At 43.4% G+C, this 16,456-nt stretch overlaps 1 long non-coding RNA gene across 2 annotated transcripts; it reads right to left on the reverse strand.

Moving 5' to 3' along the window:
* Positions 1-837: 837 nt before the first annotated feature.
* Positions 838-13,589, reverse strand: LOC111098447. Of its 2 annotated transcripts, XR_005368653.1 has the most exons (4): positions 13,533-13,580; positions 12,338-12,414; positions 3,019-3,067; positions 838-1,282 (listed from the first exon to the last, which is right to left on the reverse strand). It is a non-coding gene; the product is annotated as an uncharacterized LOC111098447 (long non-coding RNA). The 2 variants fall into 2 exon arrangements; XR_005368654.1 differs by lacking the exon at positions 12,338-12,414 and having other exon boundaries at positions 13,533-13,589.
* Between the last annotated feature and the right edge of the window lie 2,867 nt (positions 13,590-16,456).

The following is a 16,456-nucleotide window of genomic DNA, read 5'->3' on the forward strand; positions in this document are numbered from 1 at the left end:
ACCTCTCTCCCTCATCAGCAACCACATAATGATTCTGTAACAGCAACAGCATCCATCAGGATCATTTAGACAGGCCCCACCTGGGTTGGCCCAGGTCACAAGGAATACAGCGATGCAGGGGTGGAGTCTAGACAAACAAACAGCAATGTTCACCAGGCAAAAGACGACTCTTTGCTGCCGTTCACCATCCCCACCTCTATACCTTGATACATGCTCCTTTGTCAATATGCAATGTACTTCCCAACACCAGTTCCACTATCTACATTCTTTATACATCCATCTCCCCCACTGGACTGAAAAAGTAGAAAGCACAGGGAGTACATTGTATTAATTTTCACATACCTTAAACTCATCTCATTGCCTAGTACATAGTGAGTGTTCCATGAACACTTAAATGAATAATGTAGCCTAATTGCAACCTGGATTTTCATGTTTCTATAGCCCGTTACTGCCTACAAATGCTTTGTATTTTGTGATTCTCAACAACTCTGGGAGCTACTCAGGGCATAATCCATTCCCCTTTTAAGGAGGAAAAACCAAAGTTCCAAGATTTTCAGTGACTTGGCCATAATCACCAATTAGTAGTCTGTACAGCCAAACACCAGACCATGTTAAACATGTAGCAGGAACACAATAATGCTTGTTAAGAAAGAGAAAAGGAGAAATGGAGAGATAGAGGAAAGACGGAGGTAATTTGGATCCAACCCCGATTCAATGGTCTGACCATCTGCCCATGAAAATTTGGCAAGACCCACGTTGAGGGGCTGAATCAATGATTGTTTTTATAGCCAGAGATAAGTGGACACATTTTCACATTGACGAATTATCAAACAGCAATGTTAGTAATGTCGTTAGACTGTAATAGAGATAAAATGCAATTTAGATATGCATATCCTCTTTCTAATCATCATTTTTCCATCAGCCTTCGAGGTCAAGTTGAGTTTAATCTTCCTCAATGGCCATACTTTTGGTTTCAGTCTCCCCATATTCACTGTACCTCCTGTAACTTCCATCTAGCACATAATGGGAAAGGCATGTGTCTGGAGACTGGGGAGAGAGAGTGATTCTTCTTTGTTAAAACAAGACAAGGAAGGTTTGTTGCAATGCTGCTTTTCCTCATTTCCTCAGATCTCCAGCCTTGTCCACACCTCCACAAATATACCCACTTGAATACACCGTTGTCTATTTTAGGCAAGTCCCAATCGTTCTGCAAACACAGATGACTGTTCATGGATGTTTTCAGCAGCTTTGGAAGGCATGATGTTTGAATTCTTGAAATCATCTATTTTTCATGTGTAAATAAACAGTGGGAGGAAAGAAGAAGGCATCCATACAATTTTAATGAACAAGATTCCCATCGGTCATCAAAAGAAAACAAAAGGTAGCTCAATGGGCACAAGGAAGCTATTTTTCTAGTGATTTTTCTGCTCAGCTCTCCTGGGAAGAGGAGTGGCTTCTAAATTAGAAAGAAAAAATGATGCTCTGAGTATATTTTTCCTGTCATTTCATTGTCTTTGATCTTGCATTTCCTAAGAAAGAAGCACTTAACCTCCAGTGTCAGATCAATGTTGGAAATGCATGCTTTATTTTAAGATCCTTTTTGAATGCAGAGAAACTCTGTGAATCAGGCCAAATCTGTCTGTTCACATACAAACTTACAAAGAGTCAAACAATTCAGTTACATTCAAACAACCAATATGCTCTAAAACTATTGGTTGAATTCAAATATATAACTGGGTTTTTCATCAACCAGTAATGAATTATTTTTGAAGTAGCAACTATTTTCCAACATTTCTTTAATTTCCAAATGTAGTTAACTAAATTTAACTAGTCATGATGTTTTCAAACCATTTTCAGGGGCTCCTGGGTGGCTCAGTCAGTTAAGCATCTGCCTTAGACTCAGGTCATGATCCTGGAGTCCAGGGAAGGAGCCCCATGTTGTCCGGCTCCCTATTCAGTGGAAAGTCTGCTACTCCCTCTGTACCTCCCCCTGTCCCTTCTCTCTCTCTTGTTCACTCTCTTTCTCTCAAATAAATAAAATCTTTTTTTAAAAAAAATCATTTTACCCATTGACACTAACCAAGTGGATTCTCCCTTAACCAAAATGGCGGATTCTCCACAGATTTCCCAGGAAGGTAGGTGAAAGGCCCCCACAGTCACACAAGCAGTCCATCATGGATCTGTTCGAATTCCCTTTTCAAGTGAAAGAAGTGTATTATGTTGCCAGAAGGATACTCCATCATCTATAATAAATATTCATCTGTGTGTATCATGCACTTGAGCTGCATGACTGATGAACTCCTGCTCCAGAAATGAATGGGAAACTCACTAAGACAAATGTCACCTTTCAGTGCTGTTCTTTCAGATAAATTGCAGTTAGATTTAAACAAAGTCAGTAATTTCATGCTTTCCAACTGGTGCCTGATTCAGTTCAGACAGCCCCCACTGTCTGTATAAGGGTGCTAACACCCAATTTGATTAGTTGGGTTTTGGCAAGCTCTACCAGGGAACAGTCAACGATTTCTGTTCAGCAATCTTATTATTGGAATACAATAATGCTAAAAGTATTTAAGCAATTTGGCCAATTTAAAATTTGGGCGGCTTCATTCATGGTTTGTAGGAACATACAAAGGTACGGCTCTTTTGGAAAGCAATTTGGCACCATGCCATAAAATTGCATTTGCTCTTTGATTCAGGAATCCTCGTCTGGAGATTAATCCAAAATCTTTTGTAAGGGGGGGGGCCATTTATCTCCCAGTCCTTGGGGTTTTTTTATAGGGGGAAATTTCATACCCTAGAAGAATCAGAATCCTCCCTCTTTCATGCTGCCCCAACTGAGATAGAAGGACCCAGAAATGGGTACATTTGGACATGAAGCCCAACAAGAGCCTTCAGACATACGTTGGACTCCCTTTCTCCATGATGCCTTCAGGAGACTTGTTTTGTTCTATGCTGAGCAAGAAAAGATGTGAAGTTGATTCAGGGGAGGAAATATGAGGAAACCCATATGGCCAATACCTGATTCTCCATCCATCCGATCTAACACTTGTCTCTCATTGTACCAGATCTGTGGGAGGAAAAGTTTCATATATTAGCCTTTATTAAATACCAACAAGCTTTAATGTCTGAGATATCCACTGTGGTATTATTTACTATCCAAAAGTGGAAACATTTTAGGAACATAATTCACTAAGTGTAATATACAATAGTAGACAGCCATTGCAAATATTGTAAATATGATGTGCAAAATTTATTTTAAAATAATAAAGCAAAAAACTGAAGGATAAAACAGCAGTAGCAAAACCTCAGTATTTGTTAAAACCAAGTCATGAAAACGTTAATGTTCATCACACTGATTTCTCTCTAAAGATAATCAAATGAGGTAAAATGAGATATGGGTCACACTTAACCTAACTTCTATTATATTTATTTTATATGGATTTTTTTTTTTTAGATTTATTTATTTGAGGGGGGAGGGCAGAAGGAGAGAACAGGGCAGATAGAGTCTTAAGCGACTCCATGCTGAGCACAGAGCCTGACACAGCGCTTGAACTCACAACCCCTAGATCACCACCTGAGTCAAAACCAAGAGTAGGATGCTTAACAGACTGTGCCACCCAGGCACCCCTATTTTATATGAATTTTTATTCATTTTTCACATATGGCAATAAAGGGTGCTCCTTACCTACAGAGAAAGTGTTGTAGCTCAAGTAGCTTCTTGGATGGCAGAAAGGCCAAAGTTTATTAATGTAATAGAGTTTAAAACAGTATTACTTAAGTATTTAGATCTGGAAAGTTTTTGTGGAGTGTACTTGCCAGACCATCCCCTTACTTAATGTTGCAAGAAAGTAGGAACTCATACATTTACCACCAGACCCTCCTCCCCACACACTGAAATGTTTCAAGTTTAATTGTTCTTATCTTGATGAAGTCCCAATAGTTCATTTTTGCTTTTGTTTCTTTTGCCTTCGTGGATGTATCTTGCAAGAAGTTACTGTGGCCGAGTTCAAAAAGGGTGTTGCCTATGTTCTCCTCTAGGATTTTGATGGAATCTTGTCTCACATTTAGATATTTGCAAATGACGTATCAGATCAAGGGCTAGTTTCCAAGATCTATAAAGAACTTCTTAAACTCAACACCAAAGAAACAAACAATCCAATCATGAAATGGGCAAAAGACATGAACAGAAATCTCACAGAGGAAGACATAGACATGGCCAACATGCACATGAGAAAATGCTCCACATCACTGGCCATCAGGGAAATACAAATCAAAACCACAATGAGATACCACCTCACACCAGTGAGAATGGGGAAAATTAACAAGGCAGGAAACCACAAATGTTGGAGAGGATGCGGAGAAAAGGGAACCCTCTTACACTGTTGGTGGGAATGGGAACTGGTGCAGCCACTCTGGAAAACTGTGTGGAGGTTCCTCAAAGAGTGAAAAATAGACCTGCCCTACGACCCAGCAATTGCACTGTTGGGGATTTACCCCAAAGATACAGATGCAATGATGCCGGGACACCTGCATCCCCGATGTTTATAGCAGCAATGTCCACGATAGCCAAACTGTGGAAGGAGCCTCGGTGTCCATCGAAAGATGAATGGATAAAGAAGATGTGGTCTATGTATACAATGGAATATTCCTCAGCCATTAGAAACGACAAATATCCCACCATTTGCTTCAACGTGGATGGAACTGGAGGGTATTATGCTGAGTGAAGTAAGTCAATCGGAGAAGGACAAACAGTTTATGTTCTCATTCATTTGGGGAATATAAATAATAGTGAAAGGGAATATAGGGGAAGGGAGAAGAAATGTGTGGGAAATATCAGAAAGGGAGACAGAACATAAAGACTCCTAACTCTGGGAAACGAACTAGGGGTGGTGGAAGGGGAGGAGGGTGGGGGGTGGGGGTGAATGGGTGATGGGCACTGGGGGGGGAGGCACTTGACAGGATGAGCACTGCGTGTTATTCTGTATGTTGGTAAATTGAACACCATAAAAAGTAAATTTATTTTAAAAATTGTTCTTATATAACTTTGTAGAGAACTCTTATACATAGACTGTTTTTAGTCAAAAAATAAAAAAGCAAAAATTTTAACACACAATCCAGCAATTGTTGTGTTCCTTGATATTTACCCAAATGAGTTGAAAACTTAGGTCACACAAAAATCTACACACATATGTATAGCAGCTTTATTCATCATTGCTAACACATGGAAGCAACCAAGATGTCCTTTTATACACAATCGGATAAACAAACTGTGATTTATCTATACAGTGGAATATTACTCGGTGATAAAAACAAATGAACTATCAAACCGTGAAAACATATGGAGGAATCTTAAATGCATTTTTCCAGGCAAAGAAAGACAATCTGAGGAGGCTCCATACTGTGTGGTTCCAGGTATATGACATTCTGGAAAAGGCAAAGGTATGAAGACAGTAAATGACTGGGGTTGGCCATGGACCTAAAGGATTGACGGAAGGGGGAATTAGAAGGAGCCCAGAGGATTTTTAAGACAGTAAAACTATTCTGTATAATTCTGTAAAGCTAGCATATGTCATTCATTATGCATTTGTCCAAATTATAGAATGTACACCACAAAGAGTGAACTTTAATGTACTCTCTGGGACTTCAGCTAATAATAATGTTATCAATATTGGTTCTTTAAATATACCAAATTAATACAAGATGATAACAATAGAGGAAACTGTGGGTGGGATTGGGGAGGCATAAGGAACACTCTTTCTGCTCACCTGTTCTAGAGACCTAAATCTACTCTTAAAAATGGTCTATTAATTTTGTAAATGATAATTCTCACTTTGTGGCTATAGTATCACCTCTGCCACCAAGTACACATAGGTGGCATCTAAAGTGGTCAAGACATGAGTTGAGTCAGCCAGCCATGACTATCAGAGCAATGCTCCTCTGACATTCTTTTCATGGCCAACGCCAAAAGAAGGGCTCAGTGACATCTGAGACCTTGCCAACATGGACTTTGCCTACTCCCTCTATTCCTCTACTGTTGGAAAATTCACATAGTTGGAAATAAGTCAGAATGCACGGTGTTTGACAGATGCAAAGCCAGCCAACTCCTACATTCAATAGCAACAACCATGATACCCAGATTTGTTAAAACCAAGCAGCAATGTCAAAACACTTATGTAGGGCTGAATTCAAACAGAGAACACTAGGACACAATTCTATGGACTCGAAAAATTAGAGTGTGTTCTGAACTGAGATTATGTTTAATATGTGATTCTCTGGTCCTAAAAAAAAATCACTATGTGTGTCCTTTAATTGGAATTACAGCTAAAACTGTGCTTGAAAACATGATGGGAAAAAAGATCAAAAGGAAAGTTCATACAGAGTTAGAGTTACTATGTTAAGATACTAGGATTATGTGTGATTCTAACAAACCTATATGATTTTCATCATTGCTATGTATTTTTTGGAAGCTGATCATCAATCATTTGATTGTTGAGTGATGATTCTGTATAAAGTACTCTGCACTCTTAGGGAGTGAGTCTTTGGGTGTAGCACACAACTTTTATGTCTCAGGCTCAAATATGACATGAGGAAATTAAGGCCAGAAATTTGACAAAAATCTCATGATTTAGAGGAAGGCCTAAAATCCAAATGTATTCATATCCTTCTTGGGGAAATATTTATAATATTGATTCTAACACGCTGTATTGAAATTCCTGTCTAGGCCTCACTAGACTGTGAATCAAAATGTTTTTCCAATTCATCCCTATGTCACCAGTACACAACCTAGTCCCTGAAATACAGTAGCTGCCCAATAAATGAACAAGTGAGTTTGATTAGTAGTACTCTGGGTTGCCCTTGAATTGATTCCTCACCAAGAATTGTAAATTCCTTGACAACCAGGATGACCTCGGCTTATATTCTTTTAGCATTTTCTCAAAACATGATACAGTGTTGGTAGGTAAACTACCAACAAACTGATGGATGAATGGAGGGAAATTTAAACCTAATAAACCTACCAATCCATTTAGTCTCATTATGGGTCATTGGCCCTGAGCATTTTAAACCTTACAGTTATAATAATGCCAGGGGTGCCTGAGTGGCTCAGTCACTTAAACATCTGATTCTTGATTTTGGCTCAAGTCATGATCTCAGGATTGTGAGATCGAGCCCCATGTTGGGCTCTATGCTCAGTGCAGAGTCTGCTTGAGATTCTCTCTCCCTCTCCCTCTGCCCTGCCCCACCCCCATTCATGAACATGCACTCTCAAAAAAATGTGTATATATATAGGTATATATATATAGGTATGTGTGTATATATATATATATACATATATATATATATATATATATATATATTAGTGATAATGTCTAATGCTCATTGAACATCTACTCCATGCCAGGCACTGTCCAGAACATTTTCTTAGTCACCACATCTCTGTGCTCTAAATATCCCTCATCCCCCTATATTGTAGTTCATAGGTATAATGAGGCATAGAAGAGCTAAATCCAAGATCCATAGATACCAAGAGGTGAAGCAGGGGTTCAAACCCAGACAGTCTGACCCCAGAGCCCGAGCTCATCAGCTTCTTTTCTGCCCGGCTCATTCTTTATGAGTGAGATCTTCCCTCTGTCAGAATTTGCAGGAAAGGAGTAAGAATTTTGCCCACAAAGGGTTCCGGTGTATTTTTGTGATTAGCAGATAAATCTAACTGGCATTACAGAGTTATTCATCATGGTTTCCATACAGCAGAAGGTCTGCCAATGCCCTGCCGCACTATTTGACTTCACATTGACACAAAGCAATGAGAAGTCAGATCACAGAGGTAATGCTGTCTTGATTTCCAAACAGATGAAGTCTGGCAAACAATATATTTTTCCACTCAACACTGACTCCAACTCCAAAAATTTCTGGAGCTGGCAGTAGCAACATGTAAACATTGTCAGGGCTTTTAATAAATGATGGTTAATAAAACCTAAAAAGATTAGAGCCAAGAAGCCTAACTTCCTGTGTTTCCCATTATTTAATAATTTATTATATGAAATCCATTGACCTTTCCGTGGGCTTTTTTTAGAGGAAGCTGGAGCGTTAATTATGGTTTAGCTACTTTATTGAGCAGCATTAGCATACAAATAGGACATCAATAACCAATTATAATCTTCGTCTTGGAAAAGCAGGTCTTTTCCAGAGCCTCTGCGACTGCTAACTCAGCCACTTAAAGGTCTCAGCAGTTAATGATGGTGGCATTCAAGGCTCTTCTCAATCGACCCCCAGGGGGTCTCTCCAGCCTGCCGCCCTGATCCTCCCTTCCAGCCAAGCTGGTCTACCCACTGTAACCAAGCAGAACCTGCGCTCACCTACCAGTGCTTCTTCTCTCCTGCTGAGTCTATCCACTCAATCTCTGGCCCTTTGATTTCTTGGCTCTGTGCACCCACCCCCAATTCCCCATTCATTCAGCAGATGTTTATTGGACCCTGGCTCATCCCAGGCACCGGTGATGTTGGGGAAATCCCAGTAGCAAGGCAGACATGATCCCTCCCCATAGAGGCTACAGGCTAGTGGAGGGATTGGCAAACATTCCCTGTAAAGGGCCAGAGACTGCATATGTTAAGCTCTGTAGGTCATATGGGGTCTGTTATGACTGCTTGACTCTGTCTTTGTAGTGGGAAAGCAGCCACTGACAAAATGTAAGCAAATGGACATGGCCGTGTCCTAGTGAGAATTTATTTACAAGAAACAGACAATAGGCTGGATTTGACCCATAGGACATAGTTTGCCAACCTCTGGCTTAGAGCCTGGACTCTGGAGTCAGAAAGCTGGGTGGCCTTCAGCAGGTTACACTATCTATCTGCACCTCAGTTTCCTCATCTGTAAAATGGGGATAATAAAGTGCACAACAGACTCTGGCATTCCCCTGCTATAACCCCACCAGTGGCTTGCCTTGAGCCAAATGCAGACTTGAACAACCTGCCTCCCACTTAGCTCTCTGAACCTCTTCATTAGCAACCTTCCCATCCCTGACTCCATCTCTGCCATGCTGATCTTTTCCCGCCAGGGCCCTTGTGATGCAGCCCCTGCTACCTGAAACCCTCTCACTCCCACTGCCATGGGTACGGATCCCATCCTTCCCGGTCCAATAACAAATGTGGTTTTCTCCCAGAGACCTCCTATGACCAGCCCAGCTAGAGGCACCCTCACACGCAAGGAAGGATGCCACCAGTTTCTCTCTGTTCCTGCCCCCACTTACCTCTTTTGGAGCACCATCCCAATTTGTGTTTATTTAATTCCTCATTGTATGTTCCTCCCCTAAAATATCAGTTCCATGAGTGTTAGGATCTCATCAATGTGTTTCCAGCACCTAGCCCAGTGCCTGGCATAAATAATCAGTCAATAACTATTTGTGTCATTAATAAACAACAAACACCGTAGGCGAACGTATCTTGGACAATTAAATGGCCTGGTATTTTATCTCTTCCACTGTTACATCAAGCACAATAGACCAATGACTCATATTCCTTCAAAGAGCTGATTTTTTTTCTAATATGAATTTTATCTTATAGCATGATGATATTTGATTTCTGGGATGAATAAATCATTGCCTTGTAGCACTTAATTTGATTGTGCCTCAAATGTCCCACATTGATCTACTTCTTGGGTTTCAAGGGCTTTCTTATTATTTCTGGTGATATTCCTTTCCATGGAAGAACCACTCCAGACCAAGAACCAGAAGGACCAAGTCATGAAAAGCTGACAGGCCTGGGTTCTGGTCCCAGATCTCTCAGATGCCCCGTGTGACCCTGGACTATTCAAATAACCTCTCTGAACTTGGTTTCTTCAACTTCAAAGGAAGAATATGAGCAGTTTTAGCAACAACAATCTAACATTCTCTGTTGAGTCACTGGTGTGGATGATAAAAATGAGTAAGAAAAACATTTGAACACACTTGCTTCATGAAAACACACTGCTTCGAAACAAATACTCGTGTGTTATCCACTCATGTAGAGCTCTCAGTCGGAATGGACTTTCTGGGGCCAAGGCAGTCCCTGAAATGATTAATTATTGTAACAGCAGAAAGGTAGATGAAGAAGCGACAGATGGCCCATGCGAAATAGCCTAGAATCACCTGCTATGAAATTAATTCCACATCTTGGAGGCTTGGGGCTCAGAACACCGTGCAAAAAATGACTGTTGATAAATCGTGTGTGTTTGTGTGTCAGCCTCTCTGCAAACACCTAAATAATATATGTCGTGTCATGTTTTCTTTCCTCCATCTCGTTTTAATACATTATCATTTATAGAAAACTGTGGGGAAACGTGGATCATCAATCAAGCCGTTAATTCCTGAGATTATGCTAATGAGATGCCCGGAGCGTTTGCTTCCCGGAATAGCTGCTCCCCCAGGAAGGATGCTCTTGGCTCTTCCAGCTCAGCCCTCCCTGCTTGGATCCGGGACCACAACACCATGGTGCTCCTCTTAAAAGGGCACCCAGCACGTCAGCACTGGCACAGGCGGGGCTGGCCCAGCCACACAGCAGAGGCCAGCGGCTTCCCTGGCAAGCTGCACATGAAACGGGCACGTGTGAAACACGAGGGGGAGGAAGGTGGGAGACCCCAGCTAATGAGCTCAGGAGGCCTCTGCCACAGCTACTGCTCCCACAGGGGAGCAAAGTGGAGGAGGAAGCCCGAAAGGAAATAAAGAGCCTCCTCGATAAGATGCTTGTCAGCTGGCCTGGCAAGAGGGGGCCCGAACAGCCGGGACTTCCATTCATGTGGAAGACAATCGGGGTAATGAGGTTGATGCCAAAGGAGAAAACCTCGATTATAGTAACTATCACTCACCAGGCACTTCTTGGCCACCGTACAGCAATGCGGCCTCTCCTCGCCACCAGTGTCACCCCCTTGTATCCACCGGGCCCCAAGAGGTGAGTCAAGGTTGCCCAGCTAGTGAGGAGCGGTGCTCCAAGCCAGGTGCACTACAGTCAGGAGTGTGTACTCACTGTCTCCTAGACTGCATACAGATCAAACTTGGTGGATTTTAATTCACTCTTTTCAAGTCCTCCAGAGAAATAAAATGGGTTTAGCCAGCACTGTCTTTAGGATGCTCCAAAATGAAAAATCCCAGGCTAGAAATGGATATTAGGCAGGCGTGAGTGACAATGAGGCAGCTCTGCGTCTGGACTGTGGTAGTGGTTAATCAAATCTGTGATACAACTGCACACACACGGGCATGGATAGCTCGTGAAATCTGAATAAACTCTGTAATTGAACCAATGTCACCTTCCTGGTTGTGATGCTGTACGATAGCTAGACAAGAGGTTACCTTGGGGGGAAACTGGGTGTCAGGCACACAGAACCTCCTTATACATTTCTTTGCTATAGACTAACGTTTGTGTCTCCACCCTAATACAGCTGTCGAAGCCCTGGGCTCCAGTGTGATGGTACTTGGAGGTGGAGCTTTTGGGAGATGATTAGGTTTAGATGAGGTCATGACATCAGGGCCCCCATGATGGGCTTAGCATCCTCCTACGAGGAAGAGACACAGGAGCACAACGTGACTACACAGTGAGAAGTCAGCAGTTTACAAGCCAGGAAGGACTCCTTGGCAACCAGCAGGAAAACAGTACACAACCTGATTTTTTTTAAAAATGAGAAAAAAATCAGGAAAGTAGATGGAAACACAACTGGTTGATTAGCACATGTAAAGATGTTCACCTTCGCTAGTAGTCTGGGAAATACAAATTCAACCAACAAGGATATGTCCTTTCACATCATCAGGTTTGTAAAAATGTAAAGTCAGACAATAGCAAGAGCAGGTGGGTTACAAAGAAATTCTCAAAGATTCTGAGGGAGTGTGCATTTTTGCAACCAGTCCGGGAGCCATTCTGCAGCACTAGGTCAACCTGAAGGTGTGCCCATCTATTACCTGACAACGCCTCTCCAAGATGTACCCCCAGAGACACTTCCTTGCACACACAAGCATGTGCATGGAGCTTTATTTGTGACAATAAAACATTTGGAAACAAGCTCAGCATATTCACAGGTGGTTCTGAATCCATCAATGCCAGGCCTGGTTTCTTTAGCTGGGTCCTCCTGAGTCTCAGCTGGGCTGAAGGACAAACCTCCTGACAACAATGGCACCCCATGGGGACAGTCTGGGCTGCTGGAGGTTATGCTGAAGTTCCAGTTTCTCTGACACCAGGTCTGGGGAATTCAAACACATTTGTGAAACGTAAACACACTTCTATGTTCTAAGGGCCACTGTCAAGGTTGGGTCCTGGACTCTGTCAGTGACCGTGCAAGAAAGTGGGCATATGGAATCTTTCCTGGACCAAGAACATACCAGGGATCGGAAGAGGGAAGCCAGGAGCCAGCCGGCAAGCTTCAAAGCAGGTGAGCAGGACACCTTGAGGATAAAATCTACAAAGAAAGGGTGGATAAAGCACCATGGGGTGAGTATGGTTGGGACAGAGCAGAGGACTCAAGACCAGGGGCTGCCAGTGAGCAGCTACTAAATGGGAAGGAGAATAAAGGAGCCACCTGTTGGTCTCTTGGTGCCAGGTGCTTTCCAAAGGTTATCTTGTTTAATGTAAGAACATTTTCCCTCCTTTACTGAGATGTCAAGACTAATTCCAAGGCAGCTCATCAAGTTTCAGGCTGTAAGTATTGGGTCCAGGATTTTAAGCCAGGCCAGTCACACCCCAGAAGTCACTGTCATTCATCCCTTGTCATTTCATGGCCTTTCCTTAAGGTGAATTGTTTTGCAAGCCATCTATTCAGTTGCACTTTGGTTAATGATATTTTGGACCATGAACCCAAGATTTGGGACTGGCTGGGGTGCCCACTGATTAAGTTCGACAGCATCACTACTTGGATGGTATGAGGATGGTCTTCAGAGATGGATGGAGTTTCTCTGGAAAGGCCCTAAAACTTTCTAAACTTCAGTTTCCTATGTTATAAGATGAGGGTAAGAGCAACAGTATTTATCTCATCGGGTGAAAAGAGGTAAGATTTATTGCAGGCCAAGCCTGGTTCCTGACACAAGGCCAGAGCTCCAAGAGAGTCAAATATTCTAAGCACTTCATGTGTGTCCCTCTTCTTTCCCCAACTAGATTCTAAGCACCTCCTGGGAGACAAGCTAACTCCCATTTATTTTTGCATGCACTGCACAATGCCTAGAACACCACTTTCTGTCTGCTAGGGGTTAATCCACAGCACACTGCACAAAAACAGCCTTTTACTGGACTGTAAAATCTGGAAGTGGACTTTCTATATCCTGTGGCTTTACATTCATGAGTTCTGGAAAACTCCAGCCCCAGAACAAACATTAGGGCTGGCCAACTTGGTCAGGGTTGTCACCAAAAGTTGGGAATAGTACAAGCACCAGAAATAGAAGGCACATCTTTTAGGTGTTGTTTGGTTTAAGGTAGTTGGTTCACCTCGTGCTTGTCCAGAAGAGTTTTCCTTAAATTAAAAAATGCTAGTAACTCATTCTATTATAATTGGAAAACATATTTAAAACACACTTTCAGAAGCACCTGGGTGGCTCAGTCAGTGAAGCATCTGCCTTCAGCTCTTGTCGTGATCCCAGGGTCCTGGGATCAAGCCCCAAGTCAGGCTCCCTGCTCAATGGGGAGTCTGCTTCTCTCTCTGTCTCTCACTGCTGCTCATGCTCTCTCTCTCAAGTAAATGAATAAAATCTTTAAGAGATACACACACTTTAAGATAAAGGGAGTGAAGTCTTTGGGAAACAGGCTGCATAAAGGGCCATTATTATGTCATAGTCAGTTAAAATAGGGGCGTCAGACAGAAAAATGCCAGCGACAAAAGTAGCTTGTGTTTGCCTGGCTCTGGCACATGCTACTTGTCATTCGACCTTAACCATAACACTGGTGAAGGTCCTCACTAGATCCATTGTACAGAAGAGAAAACTGATATTGCAGAGGACAAGATACAGACCCCGTGCAAGGGAAGAAGCAGAGCGCAAACCCAAGGCCGCTAACTCCAAACCTAAGTTCCTCGCTTAGGCCTTAATGGTAGCAGCCCCACTGCCAAAAGCACCCCTCCTATCCAATCAATGCCCTCTTTCACCGTTTCTCCGTTTAAACGGCTAATTCATTAATGAGTTTCAACTTCCGCTTGAACCTCCACAATGACTTTCTCTCTTCTTGACAGCAGGGTAGGCCTTGCCCACCTCGCACACAAGATGCATCTTTTTCAGTCCTCGAGGACAAACAGCACAGAGGAGAGGCAGCAGCCTGGGCTCCAGCCGGAGCTGTCCTGTTAGTCTGCTGTGTGGTTCACTTCCCTCTGCCTTAGTTTTAGTGGGAATTCCAGCCCCGAACCATCTCCCTGGGTCGTTGGGAAGACAGAGTGAGATAACGTATGTAAGAGCATTTTGAAAACGTTACAAGCGCTATACAAATGTAGGCATCATTATTACAGAGGCAATAAAAGGATTGATCTTGCTGATAAATGGCGAGTGTGTTTTCGTGCCTTCGTAGTTTCCAAGAACAGCAGTAACTGCACTTGGCAGATAAATCCCCGGCAGTTACTCAAAGCCCAGGGTATTCGGGAAAGGCACAACGTGGCCAAATCCAATGATTTTAAAAGACTCTATAAAAATAAACAAGTATTCCAATATAATTAATTCCAGTCCCGTCAACCCTTCCTGCTACGTGGAGCGGTGTAGCTTGTTATGAACCAATTACCCTTTGAATCCTTTTAATCCCAGCTGATCATTTTCAGCTTTAATTGTCTTGCTGGGTTTGAATGTTGTTATAGTTCAAATGCGGCCAATTAGCATGGGCTCGGCCACCTCGTGATGATTTGCGGGCAAAGAACACACACGGACTCCCCACCGGACTTTGTCCCAGGTTGTCCCGGCAGCCGCAGTTTATACCCTCAGGTGCGATCTCGGGGCCAGCCGAGGCTCAGAGAAGGCACCAAAAGCAGTGCATTGGACAAACAGGATAAGGCAGGGCAGGAGGCCCTCGTCACTAGAGGTGTTTAACCAGACGGCACAGGAAGGTCTTAAACATCTGGATGGGGTGTGGAGGGGCAGGGGGTAGTCTTTACCAACACAAAGATTTTTTTTCCACTCCCTGGAGGGCTGTGATCTGATGTGATCTGGTGAGAGAACAAAAGCATGCAGCCCAGAGGTTAAGAGTGCCAGCTTTGGGACACCTGGGTGGTTCAGTGGTCAAACATCTGTCTTCAGCTCAGGGCGTGATCCTGGAGACTTGGGATCAAGTCCCACGTCGGGCTCCCTGCATGGAGCCTGCTTCTCCCTCTGCCTCTGTGTCTGTGCCTCTCTCTCTGTGTGTCTCTCATGAATAAATAAATAAAATATTTTTTTAAAAAAAAGAGTGCCAGTTTCAGGGACACCTGGGTGGCTCAGTCAGTTAAGCATCCAACTCTTGATTTCAGCTCAAGTCATGATCTTGGGATCCTGGGATCGAGCCCCACATTGGGCTCCGTGCTCAGTGGGGAATCTGCCTGAGGATTCTTTTTCCTCTCCCTCTGACCCTCCTCTTTCTCTCTCTCTCTCTCTCAAATAAGTAAACAAATCTTAAAAAAAAAAAAAAAGGAGTGCCAGCCTTGGATCCAGGATATGTAGGTTCCAATGCCATCCACTGGCTGTAAGAGCCCGAGCGAGAGGATGCATCTCTTCTAGGTGTGTCCCATCATGACAGTGATGGCTGTTAATCTCTCTGTGCCTCAGTTTCCTCGCCTGGAAAATGAGGGTAATAGCAGCACTTACTTGGTAAAGTCATCCTGAATGTTCCATGAGTGAGCGCACGGAGCTCATGTCACACAAGGTCTGCGCCCAAGGGCTCAGTCCTACAGTCGCCTCCTCCTCACCATCTTTATTCTGTCTTGGGTGGCGTTGGAACCGCCGCTCCTACCTCCTGCCCTTCCCCTGCCTCTATCTTCTGCCCATTGCTGCTGGATGCTCGAAGTCCAATCCTGTTCTTTACTCGAACACAACCCTTCTGTTTGTGTTCCTGCCACCCACAGATTCAACACATGTTCCTTAGCCTGGTGGATAACTCGCTTCAAAGCCAGTTCTGGCCTCTCTCCTCATCCTGCTGTCCTTCCCCAAACCTCCCCCGACCTCCCTTGCAGCTTTTTTCCCCAAATCACTCATCGTTCCCCAGGGCCTGCCACGCGGGGAGTGCCTAATGCAGGGTAGCTAAGTATCTTTTAAGTCAATGATCTCAGCACATCTGGCTTATGTATGGAGGCTTTAAAGTCCCGGGGAAAGTACGAGTCCAGATCTCCGTTCTGCTGTGTGGCACTGGGCAAGGGTCCTGAGCGCTCCGAGCTTCCATTTCCTCAGTCGTAGCGGATGGGAACCACAAGTGCTCTGTTGTGGCATCACGATGCAGAGTACACAGGACGACCTATGCGGTGATTCTATCACAATGCCCGGCACACCACGGGAGATCCAGGATGCTTA

The sequence above is a fragment of the Canis lupus genome, chromosome 13 (assembly GCF_011100685.1).
Source record: "Canis lupus familiaris isolate Mischka breed German Shepherd chromosome 13, alternate assembly UU_Cfam_GSD_1.0, whole genome shotgun sequence".
NCBI classification, from domain to species: Eukaryota; Metazoa; Chordata; class Mammalia; order Carnivora; family Canidae; genus Canis; species Canis lupus.